At 47.0% G+C, this 5,410-nt stretch overlaps 1 pseudogene; it reads right to left on the reverse strand.

Annotated features, from left to right (window-relative positions):
- Nucleotides 1-3,388: 3,388 nt before the first annotated feature.
- Nucleotides 3,389-3,937, reverse strand: LOC100606518 (annotated as a pseudogene).
- Between the last annotated feature and the right edge of the window lie 1,473 nt (nucleotides 3,938-5,410).

Below are 5,410 nucleotides of genomic sequence, written 5' to 3' on the forward strand. Positions count from 1 at the left end.
TGTGTGGCCAGAATCCAGAGCTGAACTTGGGAAGCTCCTCTTTGAGGCTGACTCACGCCTGACAGAGGAGCTGATTGGACATTCAGGGGTCATCATCTCCCCGCGTCCCCTTGCTGCTGGGGGTGTTTCCTAATGTCCACCCAAGATGTTGCCTCTCTTCCCTATTCTGCCTTAAGGGGAACGATGCTCCAGTCCCCTCCTGCGTGGGGCATACTGACGGCGTTCTCTGCCATCGAGGGTGTGTAGATTGGTGCTGCACCTTCCTCCTCTGCCCCACGCCTTCCTGCTTTCTGTCCATCTGACTTTTTCCAGTGCTTTCCACTGTAGCCCTCAGGAGGCACTTGGCTCCGTCATACATAATTCTGACTGTCATCATCCCTCCTCCATTTCCTCAGTCAGCTCTGTTACTTTCTCCTAAACACCCACAAGTGTGCATCTATTCCAGCAGCTAAAAAGCCTCATTGTGCATGAGGTTCTCCTGTCCGCACTGTGAAGGAAGCAACTGCCACTTCCAGAATCAGGGACAGCAGCGTCTTCCGGCTTGCTAAAGATAATGTTTTTCTTCTTACAGTCCCACCCTTTTCAAGGGCAGCTCTTCACAGCTCATTTTCCTTACCTGGGCCAGGTCTGCCCTCACTGTGGCCAGAGTGGTCATTCTAACATTTCTTTTTTTAAAACCATCTCCAAATGGTTCTTTATTGAACACCCACTTTGGCTAGGCAACATTTTCCCCCTGCCTTCTAATCCAGGCTCAGGTACCTGTGCCAGGAGCATCCTCAGAAGGCACCTCCCAAGACCAGGAGTACTGAGAGATTGGGCAGAGGGTAAGGGACAGCAGGGATAGGGAGGAAAGTGAAGATGCCAGGGAAAGAGGAGAGGCCTAAACTGGACAGCTGATGCTTTTTCCTGCCCAGCACCCATTCGTCCCTTCTTCAGGTAATCTCATCCACCACCACACCATCAGCACCAACTCTCAGTCTCTGTGGATACATGCCAGGCCTGTCCACTCAGTGTATCCCATCTTCCTGGCCACAGTGATGACTTGAGGCTGGATATCTTCCTTGTGTGGACCAATGAGAACTAAATCCAGCAGTTCTGTCAGCAAATGGGAGCTCTTTTTACCAATAACTCGTGCTGTGGGGCCACACCATGAAGCCCAAGAATAAAGCCAACTCAAAGGAAAGCAGAGCTGAGAGCCGAAGAGACAGATCCCTGTTTGGAGTTCTGGGATGCAGCCCGAAGCCCAACTTAGCCCTGCCTTTTCAGCTATGTGAGCCATTAAATTCCCTTTGCCCCAAGCCCACTGGAAATAGTCCAAATCAAGGTCCTTCCCATCTGGTTGTTCTTCAGAAAGTATTCTGAGGACAAGGAGACTTTCTTCTCTAGGGTTATAAAAGTAATTGTGTGGTGACAGACTGTTCTAGGTCCCTAGGGTGAGAGCCACCATGGAGACAGAGTCCAGCTGGCCTTTCTGAGGATACACACTCACGACTATCAACATCTTCAAATACATCAGCACATAATTATAAACTCCTATTGTTCGTAGTAGCTATTGTTTTTGTCTTCCTAGCACCTTGTTTTGGAGGAGAAAAGGTCATGATCCAGACTGGATTAATCACTGTGGCAAGGCCACAGTGACTGATCCAAGAGGGCATGGGGACTCACAACAAACCACTGAGAACTTCGGGAGTTTCCGAATTAGAACTGGACTGGAAGAAACCTTTTATTCCGGACCCCCAAGCTGGAAGGATGCAGGTCTGGAGCTGTCAGCTGTTATGGCCCCAAATGGCACAGAGAAGGCTCATGTGCAGCAGGAGGAAACGAAGCCAACACAGAGGCCTGGGTGAGTTTGCTTGTCGTCTCCCAGTGGCCATTCTCCCCCTGCTCCTTTTTACTAGGAATCTCCTAACTCAGAGTTTTGGCTGCCTAAGTAGAAACTAAATTTGCAGCCTCCCTTGTTGCTAACTGTGGCCACATGGCAAGACAGTAGAAACCTGGGTGCCTGATGCCATCATGGAGCCAGCCGCTTGCCTGGCCTGGACCAAGTGACTATCTCTGCACTGTTAAGGTAGAGAGAAATTAACTTCCATCTTGTCTGAGCTATGTATTTTGGTTGTTTTAATGTATAAATGTTTTAAAAAACTGACAAACTGGAAAGGAGTTCTAGATGGAAATAGTGGAAATGATTTCATACAGCTGTTCTATTTTGCAAACCCCACAAATGGACATTAAGTCAGGATAGCTCCTGCTAAATTCTAACCTTCAAGGCTGAACTGTTCTGCCCTATTCACTTTCAGATCAGAGCATTAAGCAAGGCCAACCTTCTCAGCCCCTCATTTCTAAATCTTCCTTCTAAGCTAAGAGGTCAGAGCAGAACCAGGAAGGGTTGTGCTATTGGCCAGAAGGAGATGATAAGAACAGCCCTAGCAAATTCATTTACTCCTGGTGCTCTGTGCCCACAAACTGATTTCCAGAGTCCTTCATGTATAGATGCAAATGGTCTCCAAGTACAGACATTTTGGTGTGAATTGTAGAGTTTATGGCAAATACAGGGTAGGCTGAATTTTTCTAGGCCAGGGAGCAAGAGTTCACAAATGCAGTGTCTTCAATGAAATAAGGTAAGTACCTTGAAGCAAGGAGTAACCACCTGACTAATGCATCCACATGAGAGAATCAGATCTAACACTTGGCAGAAGTAAAATCTGGGATGCTGAGGTCCCCACTTTTAGTGAAAGCCAAAGGCCCTAGGTCAAAATGGTAAAAAGCCTTTTACTAACTACCCTAGGACAGCTAAGGTCCTTTTAGGAAGAAGAGAGAGAAACATTAATCACTCCTCCCTTCAAGTTTTAATAGCCAACAGACATCTGGGCTCTGAAAAGTCACAAACACCTTTTCCCAGGATTATGAGCAATTGCAACAACTGGCCAAATGTGTTAACAGCAGAAAAGCTGGGTATTACCTGTGTGGGAGGCGCTCAGCATGGGCAGTGTATGGCCGTGAGCAGCACATCAGCTGCATAACCTCCACACCAGGAGGGTGCTGCTGCTGTGCAGGCCCATTTCCGGTGGGATCCAGCCATGCACAGGACCAAGGGGCTGGAGTGTTGGGAACAGATGATTCTGTGTTCCACAGATAATGGTACAAAGTGACTGGTCATAGATAAGGTGTAAGCACAGCATTTGAAGACAACTCCTCCAGACAGTCCATCTGTTAGTAAATTCTTAAGAGCTTAGAGCCTTGAGGATTGAGAAATTCCAAAGAAATTTTTTAAAAGAAGGAGGGTGGTAGATGTCAAAGACACAGGAGCTCTTTGTAGGTGCTGACTGGCTTACTTTGTCCCCAGGTTCATCTTAGAGCTCAAGCAGGTTCAAGACGTGAGGCAGAGACGCTAGACTTGTGTCAGGGGCAAAAACTTCTGATAGTAGCTCTTGGTGACATCAATCATCAGCTCCTGAGTGCACTCTGGGAGATCTCCTGAGAAGCGTCCTGGGCAGCCTGAGAAGACAGTGAATGATGGGACCACAGTTTCTGGAGGTAATGCTGTGTTGTCAAGAATTTTGCAGCAGTCTTTCAACAAACACCGGCACCCAATCACACAGTTCTTGCCAACATGAATGCAAGAACCAATCTGAGCTGCGTTGACCACACACTCTTCCTCAATAAAGACATGATCCCCAATATGTAAAGGAAATAATTCAACACTTTTGCTTAATTTCTTGAATGGTGGCCTTATGACACCACAACTTTTCACAACACAATGACGTCCAACTCTTACGTTTTCCAGATCCCCTCGGATAATACAGTCATTCATCACAATGGTCTTGCCATTGAGAACTATGTTCTGGCTTCCACACAACACTGACTGGAGACTGACTTTGTTCCCAGATGCCGTCTTGATGTACTCAGACTTGTTGTAGAGCAGCTCAACCAACTCCATGGCCACTGCCTCCTTCCCTCAGCCCTGGATCCTGTCAGAGTCAGTCAGTCAGTCTTTCTGAGATTCCAGCTACTTCCGCCATTCCAATATTTCTATCTGGCCATGGCCTTTCTCTGCTGAAACCCTTAAATGAGGCCACATAGGCCAGGGGCTGTGCTAAAAAGCATGGTCTCTGAAGCTGGACTACCTAGTTTCAATCCTGACTCTCATTTCTAGCACAGGCTTCTCATCTGTAAAAGGGGAATAATAATAGCCCCAGTCTCTTAGAGTTGCTTTAAAAACTGATTGAGGTTAGTAGTAGGCTTAGGACAATATCTGGCATAAAGTAGACATCTGTAAACACTTGTTGTTCCCCACTGATTGCTATTTAAAATCCAAGCTTCTTAAATGGTCGATAAAAGACTTTACAGTCTGTTCCACTTACCTTTCCAGTCCCATCTCCCAATCTCCCAAGCCAGCACACACTGCTCCAGACACACTGAGCCTAGTGCAGACCCTGAAAGCACTTTCTCTCTCTCTCACTATGTCTTCCCTTTCTCTCTTTCTCTCTTCTTCCTCCCCATTATCTCTTTGCCTGCCCAACTGCTCCTTGCCTTCCCCACACCAGGTCAGTGCTCTCTGTGCCCATGTCACTTCCTAAGCTATGTTCTCATTCTCTTTTTTCCACTAGCCTAAAAACCCAGTTGTCTTCTCAGCATGTTGCACAGTGCCTGTTACCTAGTAGGTGCTCAGTAAATATTTGATGAAAGAACAAATGTCCAAGCTGTATGACAGATTAGTCATCAGCCATATTTCCAACTCCCCAGTCATTCTGAATACAATCATTGTTTGGACTTAGCTCTCTGCACCAAAAGGAAGCTGCTTCTCTCACAAAGATGTCTAAATCTTAGAGAGAAAACAGGGACTGTGGCAGGGAAGAGTCAGAGGCAGAGTCTGGGTCAGTAGAAGACAGCAACCATGAACAGACCTGGACTCTCTCCTCAAGACTGGAATATGCCAAAGAGCACAGGACCCTGAAACATTAGGGAAGGGCCTCTGGACTGCTGGGTGGTATCAGAGACCTGGCCTTGCCACTAACTTGGTGGATAACCTTGGACAAATCATCTTTGCTCTCTGGGCCTCAGTTTCCTCACATATACAATGAAGAATTTGACTTTCATGCTCTCTAAGGATTCTTCCAACTCTAATGAAGTGTGTCTATGATTCAAGTCATGTCATTCCTCCTTTCCAAACATCTACAGTGGCTCCTCATCATCTGTGGAATCAAGAATCAGCCAGAAACAGTGGCTCACTCCTGTAATCTCAGCACCTGGGGAGGCCAAGGTGGGAGGATCGCTTGAGTCCAGGAGTTCAAGAATAGCCTGAGCAATTTAGTGGGACTCCTTCTCCACAAAAATTTTGTAATTACCCAGGCATGATGGCATGCGCCTGTGGTCCCAGCTGCTCAGGAGGCTAAGGTGGGAGGATCACTTA

This window comes from Nomascus leucogenys, chromosome 12, assembly GCF_006542625.1.
Source record: "Nomascus leucogenys isolate Asia chromosome 12, Asia_NLE_v1, whole genome shotgun sequence".
NCBI lineage: Eukaryota > Metazoa > Chordata > Mammalia > Primates > Hylobatidae > Nomascus > Nomascus leucogenys.